A 21,975-nucleotide genomic window follows, 5' to 3' on the forward strand; every position below is an offset into this window, starting at 1 on the left:
ACATAGGTTTAGGTTTAGGTTATAAGTTTAGGTCTATGTTCAGGGAATCAGGTTCAATTTCGGGTTCGGATCAGGTTTAGGTGTTCTCTAGTATTATCTACTATTAAACCTAGTATTATCTACTACATACTAGTAACATACAACTTATATTGGGGCACCATACCATAAGCTACAAGAATTTCATGTCCCCCTAACCAAGGTATCCTCCATTGATAACATATATATATATCATAAGTTGTTTATTTTCATTTACAGTTGCAAATACATTCATCATCCATCCAAGAAAATTAAAACAAGTATTGTCAGTTTATGACGAACAGTTGAAAAGGAAAATCATGCATCTTATCTTACCCGAACATAAACAGTGGTTCCCACCTTCCAGGGACCCCCGCTCAACATCCGGATAGCTCCAACGTACATCCGGGTTTGCTCCAACATTTTCTAAGCTAATACAATGAAATCCTAAATTAGTTACTCATCCAAGGTTAGATAGATTGTAATACTTTCATATTCCCATTTAAACGTCCACGCTAAAAATTCGGCAGCATCTCCCCATGCCTCTCCAGATAAGTTTATCTTACGTTACATTCTGATGCTAAATATCTAAAGCAATGTAAAGATATTTGGCATTGGATATGGAATGGAAGAAACATATCCAGAGAGAAATGAGGAGATGGACCGCGGATCAGGCATGAACATTGAAATAGATTATATGAAAGCATACTATCCATCTAACCTTGAACTGTCCAAAATGGGACAATTTGAGCGATTTCTATGCCACCAAAAACACACCATATCTATGTATGGCCCCATAGAAATCCTCAAACGAGTAACTAATTATCTAACTTACAAAACTATAAATTATAAGTCACAACTATAAACTAACTAATCACAATAATAATTTAAGGCAAGAAAATGTAATATACAAGCTCATTAAGGTTTGCAAGGACAATTATATGCAACAGAAGGCAATGGAACAATATAAGCTGCATTAGTAACAGAGGGAGATCATTCATCAAAGGGAGATCATTCATGTTAAGGGACGAACCTAAAAATGAGATTGATCCAAAGCCCAAGTTATCCTTTCCAAAAAAAAAAAAAAAAGGAACATTCACCATTGAGATCTTTCTAGAGCTGGCCATGATGTTTATATGCCATCCAAACCATTTTAGAGGGTTTTTACCACTCAAATAAATTATAGCCACAAATATCATACTGATACAAAACTTCCCTCACCCAAGGCATTTAATCCCCATTGTTAGGCACAAATATGATACTAACACAATACAAAATATAATGTGTCGAAAGGTTACATAGCACACTCATGCACCTCGGTTAATACTAGTCTAATCTCTCATGTTTGTTTTTCATTGGAGATATCCATAAATTTCCCAAATTGCACCACAGTTAAATGAGGAAAAAAAAAAGATTATACAAACAGTTTATCCAATGCCCTACAATTGCTATAATTCTCTTCCAAAGGATTCCTAGCTTGGCCAGTTATGAACTTTGAGACTTGCTAAATCCAAATCCAATGCAAATCCATCTATTTAAAACATTTATGGATTTAGAAAATTCATAATCTCATTTCTCTAATTCCAAACATGTAAAGAAATGATGCCCGGTGCCTCCAAAATCGCTATATAATTCAGAAGATCCTATCCATTGTTGTTATATGATTTGTAGTTTTGTCACATGACAAGTTGCTTGCGTGCGAATTAAATCTGCGGTTTAATTAAAACCAAACAACTATGACTCAAGCATCAAGATATGCATATACGTGACATATGACTGAATGTGATGTCATCATCAAACTACATGTTGCTTATATCATCACCCTTTATTACAAAATTGATTTGCCACAAATGGTCCTACAAGGTACATATCACAACTTTTTTTTTCTTCTTCATCTTCTTTGTCATAAACATCCCACAACTTTTTACTTTACCATAAAATGTTCAGGAAAATATAGACTTCATAGGAAAAATAAAAGCAACTAGAAAGGAATAAATAACCATCACGTTATTCTTAAATAAAAGAAAAGAAGGAAAGAAAAGAATGTGTCTCATGACTCGGTATAGAGAAGATCATGAATAATGGTCGTTTCTTTTTTCTTTCTTTCTCTTTAATCAAAGAACCAGCTAACAATCCTCTACTAAGGGAAAATGCTATTTTGCTTTGCTTGGAGCTAGCATCCCTAAAAGTGTTTCCACATGTATTACTGCATATACCAAGAGAAAATATTGTAAATGTATCCTAGACATGGTTCTTGTTGAACTGAAGAGAAGGCTTCAGTAAGTCTCTGTTTTTCATGACAATGAGAAACAAGTGAGCTGCAAAGAGTAATCTAACCTAGCTGCTCAATTTAAACACATACTATATAATATGTTTCCAAATTAGTTTATCATGAGTGTTCGAACCATTGTTCTTTGTAAGCAGATTGTTTGGGTCATGCGAACTATATCCTGAGAAGTTCCTTGGCAGTTTGTTGAGAATAACGGTTTTTTTTGTTGGAAGGTAATAATCTCATGAAGTAGAGACGGTGTAGTGTGTGTGAGTGATCCAGGGTTCAATCCCTGGTAGTGTTACCTTTTAAAAACAATTAATATACATTCATTCTTGGTTATTGAAACAAAACGAAATGAGCAACCTACATCAGAATGCATTGAAATAAAATGGTTTTGTTCTCTATGTTTTGTTGGTGTGGCCCATCTGAGTTCTGAGTTCTGGGATCTAGATATGTGGGCCCACCAGTACATTTACCACCCAAACAGAAAACACTACTCACTTCCATCAGCTCATTTCATATTTTCATACAAAATCCAGCATTTTCTACGCACGTTTCAGATTTTTCCCTCAAAACAAATGGAATCTAAAATAGAAAATCCAAATCCCTAACTCAAAATCCCCCCCATTTAATCCAAAAATTGCACCAATTCAACCAAAACAACACAGATCGGAATCTAGAAATCACCAACAAACGCTCAAAAATATGAATCCAGAAATCAACAAGAAATGCTAGGAAATCCAATACGATTGAAAATCAGACAGAAACGAGGAGAAATCTACCTCAAATCAAAGAGATCTGCATTGCCTTGTCCGAGGAGATGCAAGAATTTTGGAGCGTCTATTAGGGGGGGGGGGAGAGAGAGAGAGAGAGAGAGAGAGAGAGAGAGAGAGAGATTGGGGATAGGGTTAGGGAAAGGAGCGCGCGTGAGACACACACACAGAGAGAGAGAGAGAGAGAGAGAGAGAGAGAGAGATCGGCCACATTTGGGGGGGTTTTTGGGCAGGCCTCTCTTTTAAGAGCGCGCCCAAATTTTGGGCGGGCCTCCCTGATTTTCTGGTATGGCTCTGTGGGCCCCACCATGATGCGTGTCAAAAATCTACCCCATCAGTCAGATGCATCATCCCATGGTGGGCCCAGGGATTAAAAATCAATTCAATCTATGACTTGTGTGGGCCACACCACATACAAAAGTTGAGAGGAGTTACCCTCCATTAAAACATGAGTTTTGTTTTTTGGGCCCACTGAGTCGTGGTTCACCAATCCAGCCCATCCATTATATGTGTGCCAATTGGATGAGGGGTCATACCAAGTTTCAGACGCATCTAAATTTCAGGTGGGGCCCACCAAATGCTTTTATATGTTTTAGGTGTGTCGTCACGTAATTTTAGATAGTATGGCCCAACGGAGTTCCGTATATGGCTGATTTTTGGGATATCCCATAATTTAAAGGGGACTCATCAAATGCATGGTGTTGATGTTTGACACACATCATTGGGATTTAAAAATGGAATTAAGACTAATAATATCAAATATTCTTGGGAATTTGGAGGATCTTGTAAGGTCTGGACATATCACATGGCAATACAAATATTAGGTGGACCACACCATTAAAAACTTCCTACGGTCCAATGTAAGGTTTATTTGCCACCATTAATGAATGGATCAAGCTGGTTTTTATTTTTTCTCATCATCTGGGCCTGTATGACCAAATCAATAGATTGGATGTCAAATAAAAAGTACAGTGAGCCTTAAAAGGGTTTTAATGGTGGATATGAATCATGTGTAATTTTTGGATATGAATCATTTTTCGGATATGAATCATTTTTCGGATAATTCTCTAAAATGATCTCGAAAAATGGATGAACAATGTGGGTTGATCCCGATTTTTTTTAATCTCCACATCTAGAGACCTGCCACACCTGACCTGACTCGACTCGACTTGGTACCTGTGATCGGGTCGGACTCAATCTGGATTAGTCCAGGCCAGACCTAAACTCAGATCGGGCCAGGCATGCTGGACTTGGTACCGAGTTGGGTCGAGTTCAAACAAGGTCTATTTCAAAACCGGGTCGAGTTAGGTCAACCCTAACTTGGTCCGACTCGACTCGTTGCTCTGTTCAACACGCTGTGTATCAGGGCAGGTTTTTTGTTTTTAATTATCGCATCTCAATATTCCTAAAATTTTAACCCTCAATTTCTTTCTTTCTCTAGTAAGCGTACGCCTGTCCATTCGTTCTTTTTTTTCTTTCTTTCTTTCTTTCTTTGGAAGCTTGATCCTACTCTTATAGGCATATGCTTATGACGCTTAACGACCGAGTTCAATTCCCTTCATGTGGATTTTTTGATGCACGTGGTTTTCGTGCATCTGTAGGGAATGGTCTCACCTTAAAGGGACAGGGACACCCTGTCATTATATATATATATAAAAACTTCCCAAAACCCGTCATGAGTTTGGGTGAATAGCTTTGGTCGTGGGTTTGCTCCCTATAGACAAGAGTGTGATTCCCCACCCTGTGGATTACCTATCACGAGTTGGGACAAACGACTTTTGTCATGGGTTTGCTCCTCACAGACACGAGTTTAATTCCCCTCCCCATGGATTACATGAAGGGGCAGGAGGAAATGGTAATGCACTAGAGGGTATGTTACTCCATGGATTCACAGATAAAGGGCCGCCATCATCTTCTGGTAAAGGATTCCAAGTGGATTCGGTGGCCCACCATCTGCCATGTAAGGAGCTCGGTTTACATATAGATGGGGGCGCAGGAGATGTTAATGGATGAGTGAGTGCATCATTCAATACATCAAATGGGAAAGGATCCCAACCGTTGCCTAGTACAGGAAGTGAAGTTGACAAGGTGGGTCATCATCTGCAGATCGAAGAACTTGGGTCACAAGGAGAAACCACAAACGGTGTGGTAGCACAGCCAAGGAAATCTTCCTAATCTAGCCAACAAAGGCATTGGATGAAAGGGGGTAGTCGATCCCGAAACTCGATTTGTTTCAAGTGTGGGAAGGTTGGACACTCGAAGAAAGACTGCACCAACTAGACAAATATAAACTTTCACATACATCCCCATAAGTAAAAAGTGGGCCACCTATGAAAATCACCACAGGTTGGTCCCCTCAATGGATGGGCCTCATCATTGAAATCAATCGAAAGCCAATGGTCCTACTCAATGTAGGTGTGTTACTCACCTAGTGAGTCAATGGACCAAATTTTGATGACATGAAATGATCATGGTGCAACCCATATTTTATGCGGCTGGGTTGTCTTACTAACATGATGTATTGACATGAAAGGTGGTGGGCCCTTATGTGATCTTTTCTCATGTTTATGGTCTATATCTATGTATGAAAGATGACTAAGCATGCTGTTAGTTTATTTACATGTATGTGTATAGATCAATAGGCATTTTACCTATTTAAAAAAAAAATTTAAAAGCTCCAAACCCAAAAAAATAAGGGAAGTTCAAAGAGAAAAATGGCACATATGCAGTTTCTGAAACATGGAAATCATGCCCAAATGTTAGACAGAAAAAAGAGCTCAAGTTTTTAGTTCATAATTTATGATTGATTTAACAAGGAATCAAGACATGGTTTATTAGTCAAAATGCTCCTAATACAAAAGTGTTGCTTTTAACCAGAGATGCAGCCAAATCATAAATAGGCCTTCAGCTACCATGACGAAAGAAACTAAGTACAGGATTTTCATATCTAAAATATGAATTGGCACCAAATTATTTGAACATGTTATTGAGAACTATCAACTTGAAAATATCTGTGCTAAGCTCAAAATGAAGAAAATCTAGAGGATCCATGGAATGCTTACCCTTGAAAACTTCTAAAGGTTGCCAAATAAACAGTACAGCCTTATGTCTGCTTTGTTTAGTAGGATTGGATGCCAAATAAACGGTACAGCCTTATGAGGATTTTAATGATGGATATCTAATCACTATTGTTTTCATGTGGTGTGGTCCACCTGATATTTTATATACTCTCATTTTTGGGCCCCACCATGATGTATGTTTTATATCCACACCTTCCATCCATTTGTAGAGATCATTTTAGGGCAATATCCAAAGAACGAGTTAAATCCAAAGCTCTAGTGGGCCCCAACACAAAAAACAATGGGACAGTGACGCCCACCATTAAAAACTTTTAAAGGCAACAAAAGTTTTATATCAAGATGATATTTGTGTTTTACCTTATTTAAGGTATTTTTTAACATTTGAACAGGTTTGATTTCAAATAAACATCATGATGGGCCTTAACATAGTTTCAACGGTGGGAATCACTCTCCCCACTATTTTCTTTGGTCGGGTCCACTACAGATTTTTATCTGCCCTAGGTTTAGGCTCCTGACTTAAAATGATATCTCAAAATGGATGGACGGTGTGGATATAACAAATACATCATAGTGGGGCCCACAGAACTTGGGGACGTCAATCAAAGTAGGGCGTTCAAGAGACGTCCTACACCCAAACGACATAACCTCTCTCTCTCTCTCTCTCTCTCTCTCTCTCTCTCTCTCTCTCTCTCTACTCTCTCTTCCTCCAGCGCTCTCTCCCTCTTCTCTCTCGCTGACTCTCTCTTCCTCTCTCTCTCTGATCTCTCCTCATTGTCCCCTCTCTGTTTCTCTCGCATCCTCTACCTCCTCTATCTCTCTGTATCTCTCTTCCTCTCTCTCGCGGACTGTTGCCGGACGCCCTACCCACGCACGCCCGGACTTCCTCTCTCTCTCTCTCTCTGAAGCTCGGTTAACAGTGAGGTATCTCTCTCTCTCTCTATCAATCTCTCTCAATCTCAATACTGATTTAGGGATTTGGGGATTTAAGGATTTGAAGATTTAGGGATTTAGGGATTTGGGGATTTGGGGATTTAGGGTTGGATGGCAAATAAACCTTACATTGGACCCTAGGAAGTTTTTAATGGTGTTCATGGACCCCACGACTATCAATGGAATGGGCCACGGTGGGGCCAATACATGTATACGCTGTGGGGCCCACTATCTCACGTGATAGTGGCCCACCATAGAGTTTATTTGCCATCCAACCCGTTGTTAGTCTAAAATATGATGTTTGGTGGGATTTTTTTTCCTGTTTATGACACTGGAGTAGAAGCTCAGACTTGTGAAAAGGGTGGGCTGCACCAGGAAGATCAACAGGATGAAAAATTAGAACAAGCATAGCACTAAACAAGCATAGTAGGTAATGGTTATTAACTATACTGATGTTTAGTCTTAAAGATTATGTAAGCGTATTTAACTGAACAAACATTTTTTTTTCTCATGCAGTTGGTCCCATTCTATCTTTTCCATAACCATTTATATAAAAGAATCAAATATAGGAGATGAGGAGCTCATAAAATGTGGGAAACTAAATCTTATAGATTTGGCAGGCTCAAAGAATATTTCATCAATATATTTTGTTGCTAAAGTTGGTAACCTACCTCTATATTTTATTACATGAACAACAAAGCAATTTGGACTTTTGGAGTCCAATTCATATTCAACTTTAAAGGAATGTAATTGCAACTTGAGGCTTTTCCTCAGTATGAATACTAGGAATGAGATGTGCACAATTCAATCTATGTGGTCATCCTAAAGCAGCCTAGTAAGCTCATCCTTGGTTCTAGCTGTATTATAAATGTCTCCCGTATTCAAAACTCCCATCTCCATCGCTTTCCCTCTCTCTCTCTCATCCTTGCTATGAACTATTATTATTTGTTAAGGATTCTTGAAGCTGTCTGAGAATTAGAGACCTTCGGTGAATGGGAGTTCTAACTTGCTCCTCACAGACAAATATTTGCTGCTATATCATCATCATTACAACCTTGTCCCAGGTATTTGGGATTGGCTTCATTCTCATGGTAGTTGAGCAAAAAATTTAAGATCAGCTTGGGACCAGCATTTACAAATACTACCATTAGGTGCAGTTGCTACTAGGCAGAATAAAAGATTTGCTGTGATAGATGGATCCAGGTCAGACTTGTATGATGGTTTTGCACCATTTGAAAAATGGTGGTGACTCATCCTCACGTGCTGCACTGATGTACAGCTATCAGACCCATCCAAACTGTGGTCGCACTGTGGATGGAGCATGTAACAAAAAATATACTGATCGAGTAAAACTAAGCATCCAATTAATGGCTATCAAATCCATGGTTAAAAGTAAAATAGTGAGTGTTCCCATTTGGAGGGAAAGATCAGATGGTTAATATTATTTTCTCAGTGCAACTTTTCAGTTTTTCTCCATCCATGGTTGGGTCAACAATTTGGATAGTCTGATTGCCGTACTACTATGCCATGTATATGTTTGAAGAGTCACCACCATTTTTTAAATGGTCCAAAACTAACATAGGAATCTAGCCATGGTGATGGGCACATGACAAGGTGTTGGATATTGTGACTTTAAGATGCCCGACATACTAATCCATCCATATTTTAAAATAAACTCAAAGAATAATGAAAACACAAAAGATCTAAAATAGACACACACAACACACACACACACACACACACACACACACACACACACAACACACGCATTAAAAACCCAGATTCTGTTGGACACTGTCTCCTTGAATCTCAGAGACAGTTGTGATCTCTTGGACATGGATACAAGGATGTAGGATAAATGGACTTCCGGATCCAGACCAACACATTTTGAAAATAATATCAAGGAATACCCTGGAAGAAGGAAAAATGTTTTATGTAGCAAATTAGTAAATAATTAATTTAAAGATGGTGTTCAACACTGTCAACATTCAAGAGCACAGATGATGCTCATGCAATGGGAACATGGATATTTACATGGTTAATTTTTTCCTGCTGTACCTGCATGAATCTAAGTTAAAAACGTGGCCGGAATATTATGTAACATGCCTTAGTTGTTTGGTTGCATGGATTTTCTATAGCTCATTTGGCCAAGTTCTTCCTCAAAGGAAGGAATGTGGTTGAATGCATTTCAATATGTTTTTAAATAGCTCATTTGATGAATCATCATTGTTGTTGGATACTGTAATCTCAAAAGCTCATGTTTTTTTAAATAGCTCATTTGAGAAACATCATTGTTGTTGGATACTGTATGTTAAAAGCTTAGGCAAAGCCTTTTCTTTGTTTAGTATGCATAAACAGTGTCCATAACGTCGGTGTTGGGTAGTATGTTTCTGTCAGTAAACATTTTTATTTAGTTTCATGTGTATAGATATGATTCTGATAGGAGTGCATTGCAATGCTTTCAGAGCTGCCTCTGCCAGGCATTTATGTTTCTCAATTGAAACCATCCAGATAAATAAGGCCCATTCTAAGTCAGTGGCAACTTGAAAATCATACCAACTGAATGATCCTAGGTGTCAAACTGTGGAAATCAAAAGGAATGGTAAATGAAAAAGAATAAGTGGTCTAAATTAGACAAACAAATGTCCAATATTGGTGAGTATCTGAAGAGATGGTGAGTATCTGCCATCCAAAATGAGGATTGTTATGGTAAGGAGAGGGTTGCCCGTCATAGTAGGCGGGAAGCAAAGGGGACACCGTGATGTTTGTGAGAAATCAATGGATTGGGTTAAGACATGGATTAAAAAATGATGCCTTATTTTTTTTCCTAATCTTGTTTCTTTACGACCTGTATGAATGTAGTTTGATGGTTGTTATAGTCTGTGTGGCTGTTTGGCTAGGGGTAGATCTTCTTTATGGGTTTTGCTTCCCCTATGTGCTGGTTCAGGATCACCATCATGGGCCCACATGTACAGATGATCCAAAGATTGGAACCGTTCATCATATGTGTAACTACCATATATGAGCTAATAGTGCAATGACAACACCCCAAGACTGACCCTGACATTTGATTTTATCGAGTTAATGTGATCCATTGAAATTTAGCTTCACCAATCTCACATACGTATGTCTTAGCATGTGTGTCCATATACAGTCAGGACATGTTCTTGTATAAATGATAGTATAGAACTACACATTATCCACAAATACATAATCCACAAATACTACACAAGGGATTTATATATATATATATATCTTACTACATATAGATTGTCACACCATTTTAATCCTTGGTTTTCAATGACAGGTGGGGTCCATGGTCCAATAATCTAAACCCATGCGTGTTTGTCCCAATAGCAGATGGACTACGCCCAAGAATCTCCTCGATAAGACAATCCCAACCTATCAATTTCTGGCTTCTATATAAAAGGTTACGTTGTCTTCTCTCACTCATGTACTATTTCATGTTATAAAATTTCCAAGTAAATTGTACGAGGTTTACAGTAATCTTAGAGATTAGAAAATTTCCAAGTATGTGCATTTCAGTCTGAGTTATTTCTCTAATGACGATAGCCTTGGGAGGGTTGATACGAGGGATGGGTTGATTGCAAGAGGCCGATTAAAACTATATTGGGTTATCTTGCTAGTCCTGAAATGATTATGTCCGGCAAGATAACCCAATACAGTTTTAATCAGGCCTCTTGTAATCAACCCATCCCTTGTATCAACCCTCTTAAGGCTATCGTGGTTAGAGAAATAACTCAGACTGAAATGCACATACTTGGAAAATTTTTGCACTCTAAGATTATTATAAACCTCGTACAATTTACTTGAAATTATCATCAGCTGTAGGTCATATGGTATAAAGAGCTTGTCCGTCTCTACTAACCGAACATAAAACACGAACTCAATGGCAATTTTTCAGCCTATGAATCTTGTGTACATGCAGAAAAGCAACAGAAGTGGTTAATGCTTTTAATCATTCAATGTCCAACTACTATCCATTGTAGGGACTGCCTGATGAATAGTCTTCAAGATTGGTTTTCATCCATAAAAAAATATATGCCTAACTTGTTTTTAAATGTATTTGCTCGAAATTGATGGAGCAGACCCAGATGTACGTCGGAGCTATCTGGATGTTGAGCGGGGGTCCCTGGAAGGTGGGAACCACTGTTATGACCATGATGAAGCTATCCATTTCCTATGGAGAGCATTGGAGGGGTCTGGCCATTTGGACAGGCCGTGTTCATGTATTTGCTCGAAATTAATGGAGTAGACCCAGATGTGCGTCGGAGCTATCCGGATGAGCGGGGGTCCTTGGAAGGTGGGAACCGCTGTTATGACCATGATGAAGTTGTCCATTTCCTATGGACAGCATTAGAGGGGCCTGGCCATTTGCGCTAGTGGTCGTGTTTATATCTGTATTTGCAGGGACCACACCCTTAACCAAAACTACACCCAAAAACCTATAACTATAACCTATAACCTAAACTTTAACCTATAACCTAAACTCAATTCCCTAAACCTTAACTTATAACTTAACCTAAACATATACTTATAACCTAAACCTATTCTTAAATCCCTAACCTAAACCGAAACCTAAACCCGACCTCGAATCTGAACCTAAACCCAATCCCGAAACAAAACCTAAACCCGATCCCGAACTTGAACCCGATTTTTTAAACCTAAACCTTAACCTATTCTCAATTCCCAAAGCTATAACCTATAACCTATAACCTAAACCTAAACCTAACCTAAACCTATAACCTTAACCTATAACCTAAACCTATAATCTTAACCTAAACCTAAACCAAAACCTATAACCTTAACCTAAACCTTAACCTATAACCTATAGCCTAAACTTATAACCTTAACCTAAACCTAAACCTAAAACCAATACCTAAACCTATAACCTAAACCTATAAGCTAAAACCTAAACCTAAACCTAAACCTAAAACCTAAATGTATTCTTAAATCCCTAAACCTAAACCTACACCTAATCCCAATCTCATCTCCCTAACCTAAACCTAAACCTAAACTTGAAAACCCAAGCCTAAACCCGATACCGAACCCGAACCCGATTTCCAAAACCTAAACCTTAACCTATTCTCAATTCCCAAAGCTATAACCTATAACCTAAACCTAAACCTAACCTAAACCTATAACCAAAAACTACACCCAAAACCTAAACCTTAACCTAAACCAAAACCTATAACCTAAACCTTAACCTATAACCTATAACCTATAACCTATAACTTATAACCTAAACCTAAAACCAAAACCTAAACCTATAACCTAAACCTATAAGCTACAACCTAAACCTAAACCTAAACCTAAATGTATTCTCAAATCCCTAAACCTAAACCTACACCTAATCCCAATCTCAACTCCCTAACCTAAACCTAAAACCGAAACTTGAAAACCCAAGACTAAACCCGATCCCGAACCCAAACCCGATTTCCTAAACCTAAACCTTAACATATTCTCAAATCCCTAAACCTAAACCTACACCAAATCCCAATCTCAACTCCCTAACCTAAACCTAAACCTAAACTTGAAAACCTAAGCCTAAACCTGATCCCGAACCCGATTTCCTAAACCTAAACCTTAACCAATCCTCAAATCCCTAAACCTAAACCTACACCAAATCCTAATCTCAACTCCCTAACCTAAACCTAAACCTAAACTTGAAAACCCAAGACTAAACCCGATCCTGAACCCGAACCCGAATTCCTAAACCTAAACATATTCTCAAATCCCTAAACCTAAACTTACACCAAATTCTAATCTCAACTCCCTAACCTAAAAGTAAACCTAAACTTGAAAACCCAAACCTAAACCTGATCCCGAACCTGAACCCGAACCCGATTTCCTAAACCTAAACCTTAACCTATTCTCAAATCCCTAAACCTAAACCTACACCAAATCCCATTCTCAACTCCCTAACCTAAACCTAAAACTAAACTTGAAAACCCAAGCCTAAACACGATTCCGAACCCGAACCCGATTTCCTAAACCTAAACCTTAACCAATTCTCAAATTCCTAAACCTAAACCTACACCAAATCCTAATCTCAACTCCCTAACCTAAACCTAAACCTAAACTTGAAAACCCAAGCCTAAACCCGATCCCGAACCAGAACCCGAAGCCGAACCCGATTTCCTAAACCTAAACCTTAACATATTCTCAAATCCTTAAACCTAAACTTACACCAAATCCTAATCTCAACTCCCTAACCTAAAACTTAACCTAAACTTGAAAACCAAAACCTAAACCCGATCCCGAACTTGAACCCGAACCCGATTTCCTAAACCTAAACCTTAACCTATTCTCAAATCCCTAAACCTAAACCTACACCAAATCCCATTCTCAACTCCCTAACCTAAACCTAAAACTAAACTTGAAAACCCAAGCCTAAACACGATTCCGAACCCGAACCCGATTTCCTAAACCTAAACCTTAACCAATTCTCAAATTCCTAAACCTAAACCTACACCAAATCCCAATCTCAACTCCCTAACCTAAACCTAAAACTAAACTTGAAAACCCAAGCCTAAACACGATCCCGAACCCAAACCCGATTTCCTAAACCTAAACCTTAACCTATTCTCAAATCCTTAAACCTAAACCTACACCAAATCCCAATCTCAACTCCCTAACCTAAACATAAACCTAAACTTGAAAACCCAAGCCTAAACCCGATCCCGAACCCGACCCGAATTCCTAAACCTAAACATTAACATATTCTCAAATTCCAAAGCTATAACCTATAACCTAAACCTAACCTAAACCTATAACCTTAACCTATAACTTAAACCTATAACCTTAACCTAAACCCAAAACCTCAACCTTAACCTAAACCAAAACCTATAACCTTAACCTAAACCAAAACCTATAACCTAAACCTTAACCTAGGTTAAGGTTGTTTTTCTTTTTATTTGTGTGGATCATCTCTCATATGTTCTCTCTCTTTTCATTTGTTTTTTTCCATAGGATTGTTTGTGTTTGGATGGATGCAATTTATGTGTGGATGAATGTAGTTTATGTCTGGATGGATGCAGTTTATGTTTGGATGAATGTAGTTTATGTCTGTGATGTTTTATTTAAACCAACATGATTTAAATGATTTTTAAACTCGCAAGTATACGAATCAAATGTAGATACGGTACGTATTACGAGATCGTTCCCACGAGGACTGGTCGTCACAATTCAAATCTATGATTCTCCTTAACTAATCCAACAAATAATGGAATGAATTACTAAGCACAATTTTATGAAAAATAATTAATTAAGAACAGGGAAGAAAATTCAATCAGAGAGAGGGCACTAGGACTTTCGAATCCACCCCTAATTATCCTAACCCTTGTTTTGTCTGTTGATTCACCTTGATCTAGATTGATACCACTTATACAGAGAAAGCACAATCTGTGTCCTTAATCGGGCATACAAACTGTCTAATTCCTTTAAGCAATGCCATGAATGACATATCCCATATCCTTGGTCGGGTACATGGAATGTACATTCATTAAAGCACCCTGTTTCTTCCTCTATAGGAAACTTGTTCTTGATCAGACACAAGCACCTATAATAAGCATCCAAACAACATCCATATATATACTTTAATCAAGTTCATAGATGGAGAAGTATAGAATTTAAACCCATAAAGTCCACTTAAAGAAAGAAACAAATTAATTGAAATTCAAAGTAAATCAACCAATATAAGAGCTAATCAAATTAGGGGCTTCATCTCAGCCCTAGCTGAGAGATTAGTGACCCATAAAATCCATAAAAAATATTAAATAAAATTCATAAAAGAAACGTCAAACCAAACAATCTCTCTCTCTCTTCTTTCTTCTCTTTCTTCTCTTTCTTCTCTCCCTTGCTCCAGATCTGGAATTCCCTGGTTCTGAATGCCTTTCCCACGTCCAAAACTCCCATTTTATAGCTGCTGGATGGCTGGGGTCGGTGGCAGAGTCGTAGAAGGACTCGAAGTGCAATTTTTCACAGCCGTGGTCGGTGGGCCCCACAGAGGTGTTTTCTGGAAAATCCACCCCATCCATTGGATTCAGGACGAAATTTCAGTCAAGAAGTGGTGGTTGTGAAGGTTCATTATCGCGGCCCGAGAAGAAAATACAAAAAAATCAGTTTTGAACGTCGCCAAGTAGCCCTTTTGTGGCCTCTGCATCGCACATGTGTGTCCCCATGGGAGTGGAATATCGCATGGTTTTGAGATCTCGAAGCCCTCTACACGATGGACGGCTCGGATCGGCCGTACGGGTGACGTACGGGGCCCACAATCCTTCGCAAAAATGGCCAGCGGAAGACGCTACGCGGACGCCAAACCGACGCTGCGATGATGGTGGGGCCCATTCCTGGACTTTTCACAGGAATCCACATCGTCCATTGGTTTCAGCTCGAAAAATCAGTAGGAATTGACTGGTTTTGGGGTGAATTTGGTGCAGCCCACGGAGTTTTGAACTCACCGTCCGTTTTGCGTTTTTTCAGCGATCAACGTCCGTACACATGCATGGAACCAAACGGACATCTAGGCGATGATGATATCGGCCCCAGGAAGCGGATGGACGGTTCGGATTGTCCATTTGGACACTAGGTGGGCCCCACAACCGATGACAGCGGTCGGTTCCGCGGACGCTGGAAACGGAAACTTCCGTTTTCCAAAGACGAAGTCGGGTCAGCGCTGCTGACCGACGCTCGTCCGTTTGGTGCGCAGCCGATGCACCTGTGCACTGTGTACACATCTCTTACACAGGGCTCACCGTGATGTTTACGAGAAATCCAATCCGTCCATCCTATTTGTCATCTATTTTCAACCGTCAGCTCCAAGTTTGAGGCAGTTCCAAATATCAGGTGGGCCCCAAGGTGAAGATTAATGGGCTGATCTGTCCGTTGGACCACTTCCCGCGATCTTCAATGGTTGAAATTTAATATGTACGGTTAATTTACGGCCCTCATCTCATGTATGAAGTTTCAAACTGATCGGATAGTGGGAACCATGTGATCTTGCATTCTGGACCCTTTTCGGGCCCCTTTGGCTTGCTTTCCTCAGATCCCAAACGTGTAAAATCTTCATTATTGGTTCCCTGGAGTCCACCCCGTGCTCTGGAGACTTTGGATCATGAAATCCATGCCTTTAACACCAATTTTCAATTAACGCTCCTGACTTTATCCTGTAATAAAAATACAATTAAAATACTCCATTAAGCATTATCATATACATAAAATCTGGTAATTACTGGGGTCTGATATGCAATATTTGACCCTGATCACAACCCCCAACCAGCATTTTGCTAGTCCCAAGCAAAGTATGCGAAAATAATTTTAGAAATAAAAGATGATTCCTATAAACTCAAGTGACTTGTGAACAGATAGCTGAGATGTGAAAATTCTAAGATTCATGATTGGTGTGTGGAATTTTTCTCTTGGAATCAAGCTCTCAGTAAACTTCATAATCAAGTTCAACATATTAATCCATTAATTATAACATTCCTAAACATTGAGTTCCATGAGTGTAAAGTGTAATCTCGACTTACAATCAATTGTCAATTTTCATGATATCGTTAGTAATTCGTGACAACCAAGCTTGAAACCAATACTGGCATTTTAGATTAACTTTCCATTCAACTAGCCTTTGATTTTCTTTATGAACAGTACACCAAGGAACTCAAATCCTCGCCTATAGTGAGCAAACCTATGGCAAAAACTTGTCGCCCAACTTTTTTATAAGTCAACTATGGAGAATCAAAGCTATACCTATAGGGAGCAAACCTATGGTAAAGATTTTGTGACTTAGCCTTTTAATTCTTCTTTTTACCAAGTTAATCATTCAGTTATCGAACCGAAAACTTAATGTGTAAGCGAGATGTGATATGTGAAATCATGACTCAATCAATGTTTACAACGTCTAATCATGGATTAACAATTCAAAATTGACTGTGAAATCAAGCAGATGGCCGAATCCAAGAGTCATAAGTTACCAACGTCATGTATCTTATAATGGTAAAATCACAACTATCCTTCAAAATCACTTTGAATTCAATAGAAATTCGAGAAAAAAATTTTAAAATTTTCACAATTTTGCTCAAGACTAAGAAAATACTGATTAGGTAACCTAATCTCCCACCCCCAACCTAAAATCTACATTGTCCTCGATGTAAAAGAAATAAACAAGCAATGCACATGGAACAACGAGAATAAAAGAGGAGTGATGAAAAGATAATACCTGGATGGAGAATCAAGAAGCTTTCTCAAAATTTGTGAAAAATTTCAACGTAAAAGCGAGTTAGCACAAGAGAGAAATCAACATAAGCAAAAATAACAAAAAGAAAAACAAAAGAAGATCCTACCTATACCACTTTCGCAGGTGCTCTCGATTGCATTTAGCGCATGCAACAAGCCTTTAAACCCCTAGGTTACCCCTAGTGGACGAGTTGTAGTCTCGTGAGGGTTTGCAGTAATGTTACCCACAAACATTGAAGTAACTAACTAAGAAAATTGAAAATGAATGAAATAAAAAGCAATACAATAAAGCAAAAGGATGGGTTGCCTCCCATGAGCGCTAAGTTTAACGTCTTCAGCCAGACAAGAACGGACCATGAATGAAATAATCTTTATAACCAGGGTCCGCCAAAGAAATTACCTCAACATCTTGATTAACCAATCCCAGACAAGTGATGTGAGTTCTCATGAACTGTGCCATCTGAAAATAAGGCAACTGACACTGTCGTCAAATAATTTAAGGACTTCTGCTCGAACAACTTCTTCCATGTTAGGATCACGCTTCCTTTGCATTTCACGCGACATTTCCACAGCATGATCCATACATATCGTGGGGCATACTCCCTGTATTTCCATTATCTTCCGTTCAATTGCTGCCTTATATGCTCTGAGAACATTAAGCAGCCTGCTCGCCTTTGTCTTCTCAGAGTTACAAACTGTGTTGTCAGGAAGAGTCTCAGAGGGATGAAGAGGTTCCACTTTCGCTCTCCATTTTTCAGTCTCCAATATAGGAGTAGAGTCGAGCAATGCATTGACTTCATGGATGGGACTATCAATGTCAAAATCCATGCCCGATTGTGCTAAGCAGGTCTCTAGAGGATCTTCAAAAGATGTACGGAAGGAGTCCGGCACAAGGCTCTCGATCATGTCCACTTCAAATATGTCATCCAAATCGGAGGATTGTTGTTCTGCATTAAAAACATTGAGTTTAATATTCATGTTACCAAAGGACAATTTCATAACTCCATTCCTGCAATTGATAATAGCATTAGATGTGGCCAAAAATGGACGACCCAAAATGACTGGGATCTGACTATGAAGATTCTGGACAGGCTGAGTATCTATAACTATGAAATCCACTGGAAAATAAAATTTATCAACCTGGATTAACACATCTTCAATAATACCCCGGGGCACCTTGACAGATCTATCGGCTAGTTGTAATGTTACCTTAGTCGGTTTCAACTCACCAAGTCCTAGTTGCTCATAGACCGAATATGGTAACAAATTGACACTCGCCCCTAAATCAAGTAATGCCTTCCCGATCTTATGATCTCCTATGCCGCAAGAAATGGTGGGAGCTCCTGGATCCCTAAATTTAGGAGGGTTGTTATGTTGAATCATGGAGCTGAGCTGCTCTGCAAGGAAGACTTTCTTATGAACATTCTGCTTACGCTTTTGAGTGCATAAATCTTTAAGAAACTTAGCGTAAGCAGGGACTTGCTTGATAGCGTCAAGCAACGGGATGTTGACTTGCACTTTTTGAAACACATCCAAGATTTCATCAAAGTTATTTCTTTTCTTTATTGGTGCCAAACGTTGAGGAAAGGGTGCTTTGGGCACATAAGGTGGCACATTAGTGGCTCTTGGAGAGTCAGAGAGCTTTTGGACTTTGGATGCATTGGTATGACTCTCTGCTTTATCTTGATCTTCTGTTTTAGAATTTGATTCATCCCCAGGCATCTCTATTCTATTATCAATCTGCTTGCCTGACCTAAGGGTAGTGATCGATCTGGCCTGTACATGATATTGCCCTTGGTTGGAATTAGAGCCAATCTCATACTGTCCCTTTGGATGAGCCTCGGGTTGGCTAGGGAACTTGCCCTTCTCTCTCTCACTCAATGTGGCAGCTAGTTGACCCATTTGTACTTCCAACTTGGCAATGGATTGTGCATTTGCATGTAAGCTTTGCTGGTTGGCCAGTAAGGTTTGTTGGGTGTCTTTTTGGAATTGGAGAGAACTCTGCATGAAAAGATGGAGTGTATCCTCAAGAGATGGTTTCCTTGATTGTATAGGCAGTTGTTGATATTGTGAAAACTGTTGAGGTTGTTGATTGCCAACTTGGAGGTGCGGTTGCATGGGAGGATTTCCAGATGGTCCTCCTTGTTGTGGTCCTTTTGCCCAAGAGAAATTTGGATGTCTAGCCCACCCGGGTTGTATGTGTTCGAGTAAGGATCATTACCAGATAATTGAAACGTGTTCAAAGCAAGAACTTGTTAAGAGATAAGTTCTGGGAATGCAGCACCAGATGGACAAGACCGCATAGGATGGGACGGGACTGGAACATGTGGCATATGCCTCGACTTGAGCTGTTTGTGGTGGTCCATTATTCAATACCAGAGCATCAACTTTCTTTGTCAGGTTATCAAGCTTGGCACTTAGCTCTGGTATGACTCCTATCTCATATATACCACCTCTCTTTTGTTGTTGGGGACTTCTATCACCTCTATTTGAATAATCCCATTGTTGGGAATTTTCGCACAAAGTTTCAAAGAAGTTCCACGCTTCGACATCACTTTTGGTCATGAATGACCCTCCACTGGTGGCATCAACCATGCGACGGTTTTGGGGTGTCCAGACCGTCATAGAAGTATTGAACTTGTTGCCACTTCTCAAAACCATGGTGAGGACATTTAAGAAGCAAGTCCTTCCATCTTTCCCAACATTCATGAAAGTGCTCGCCCTCTTTTTGTGTGAAGTTAGTGATTTCTCTACGGAGGGCATTGGTTTTGTGAACGGGGAAGAACTTGTTTAAGAACTTCTTAGACAGTTGGTCCCATGTAGTGATAGATCCAACTTCTAGAGAATTCAACCATGCTTTCGCCTTATCCTTCAAAGAAAAAGGAAACAGGCGTAGGCGGATCGAATCGTCTGAGAAGTTTTGGAACTTAAAGGTGGAGCAAATGTTTAAGAATTCTTTCACATGATGATATGGGTCCTCTTTGTCCAATCCATAAAAGGATGGCAACAATTGTATGACTCCAGGTTTAAGTTCAAAGTGTGCTGCCGTAGTGGTTGGCAACACTATGCATGAAGGCGCATTAAATTGGACAGGAGCTGAATAATCTTTGAGAGCTTTAACTTCAGTCTCATTCGCCATTTCAACAAAATTATTTCTCAATCTTTCACGAATTGTTCTTTCAATCTCAGGATCAAACGGTGCTAGTTCTATGTTCAGAGATCTACGTCCTAGCATAAACTGTGAGATTCTAAAACAAGTTAAAATTATGTAAATGAGAATGGGAAGAAAGAACCCAGAAAAGGAGATGATTGATGTCTGAAGAAGAGCTCCTCCTTTTGAAGACAATGTTATTTATCAGCTTCCTTCCTTAATTCCTATAAACAAAAAGAAAACAAAAATAAATTAAATTTACTAAAATAATGCTAGAAAAAATCCTAAGCAACGGTTAATTTCTAAAAAAAAAAAAAATAAATAAAAAAATAGAAAATTTGGAAAGAGATTACCAAATTAGTAGTTTATGTCAGGTCCCTACAAAACAGGAAATAGGTTAGTTTCAAAAAAAATTTAACCTAGAGTTAGTAAAAAAACCTAAGACTATGAATTATGATAAGAGAGAATCCTAAATCCAATTGGAACAAAACAGTCCCCGGCCAAAAACTTGATGTTTTATTTAAACCAACATGATTTAAATGATTTTTAAACTCGCAAGTATACGAATCAGATGTAGATACGGTACGTATTACGAGATCGTTCCCACGAGGACTGGTCGTCACAATTCAAATCTATGATTCTCCTTAACTAATCCAACAAATAATGGAATGAATTACTAAGCACAATTTTATGAAAAATAATTAATTAAGAACAGGGAAGAAAATTCAATCAGAGAGAGGGCACTAGGACTTTCGAATCCACCCCTAATTATCCTAACCCTTGTTTTGTCTGTTGATTCACCTTGATCTAGATTGATACCACTTATACAGAGAAAGCACAATCTGTGTCCTTAATCGGGCATACAAACTGCCTAATTCCTTTAAGCAATGCCATGAATGACATATCCCATATCCTTGGTCGGGTACATGGAATGTACATTCATTAAAGCACCTTGTTTCTTCCTCTATAGGAAACTTGTTCTTGATCAGACACAAGCACCTATAATAAGCATCCAAACAACATCCATATATATACTTTAATCAAGTTCATAGATGGAGAAGTATAGAATTTAAACCCATAAAGTCCACTTAAAGAAAGAAACAAATTAATTGAAATTCAAAGTAAATCAACCAATATAAGAGCTAATCAAATTAGGGGCTTCATCTCAGCCCTAGCTGAGAGATTAGTGACCCATAAAATCCATAAAAAATATTAAATAAAATTCATAAAAGAAACGTCAAACCAAACAATCTCTTTCTCTCTTCTTTCTTCTCTTTCTTCTCTTTCTTCTCTCCCTTGCTCCAGATCTGGAATCCCCTGGTTCTCAATGCCTTTCCCACGTCCAAAACTCCCCTTTTATAGCTGCTGGATGGCTGGGGTCGGTGGCAGAGTCGTAGAAGGACTCGAAGTGCAATTTTTCACAGCCGTGATCGGTGGGCCCCACAGAGGTGTTTTCTGGAAAATCCACCCCATCCATTGGATTCAGAACGAAATTTC

The 21,975-nt window shown here is 38.9% G+C and overlaps 1 long non-coding RNA gene and 1 other non-coding gene across 4 annotated transcripts; one reads left to right on the forward strand and one right to left on the reverse strand.

Annotated features, from left to right (window-relative positions):
- Positions 1-12,084: 12,084 nt before the first annotated feature.
- Positions 12,085-13,173, reverse strand: LOC131251287 (uncharacterized). Of its 3 annotated transcripts, none has more exons than XR_009173717.1 (3): positions 12,911-13,173; positions 12,576-12,638; positions 12,085-12,441 (listed from the first exon to the last, which is right to left on the reverse strand). It is a non-coding gene; the product is annotated as an uncharacterized LOC131251287 (long non-coding RNA). The 3 variants fall into 3 exon arrangements; XR_009173716.1 differs by having other exon boundaries at positions 12,576-12,644; positions 12,905-13,173; XR_009173718.1 differs by having other exon boundaries at positions 12,576-12,618; positions 12,885-13,173.
- Positions 13,174-19,981: 6,808 nt separating this feature from the next.
- On the forward strand, positions 19,982-20,088 carry LOC131252237 (small nucleolar RNA R71). Its single transcript, XR_009174272.1, has one exon. It is a non-coding gene; the product is annotated as a small nucleolar RNA R71 (small nucleolar RNA).
- The last annotated feature ends 1,887 nt before the right edge of the window (positions 20,089-21,975 follow it).

Source organism: Magnolia sinica, chromosome 7 (genome assembly GCF_029962835.1).
Source record: "Magnolia sinica isolate HGM2019 chromosome 7, MsV1, whole genome shotgun sequence".
NCBI classification, from domain to species: Eukaryota; Viridiplantae; Streptophyta; class Magnoliopsida; order Magnoliales; family Magnoliaceae; genus Magnolia; species Magnolia sinica.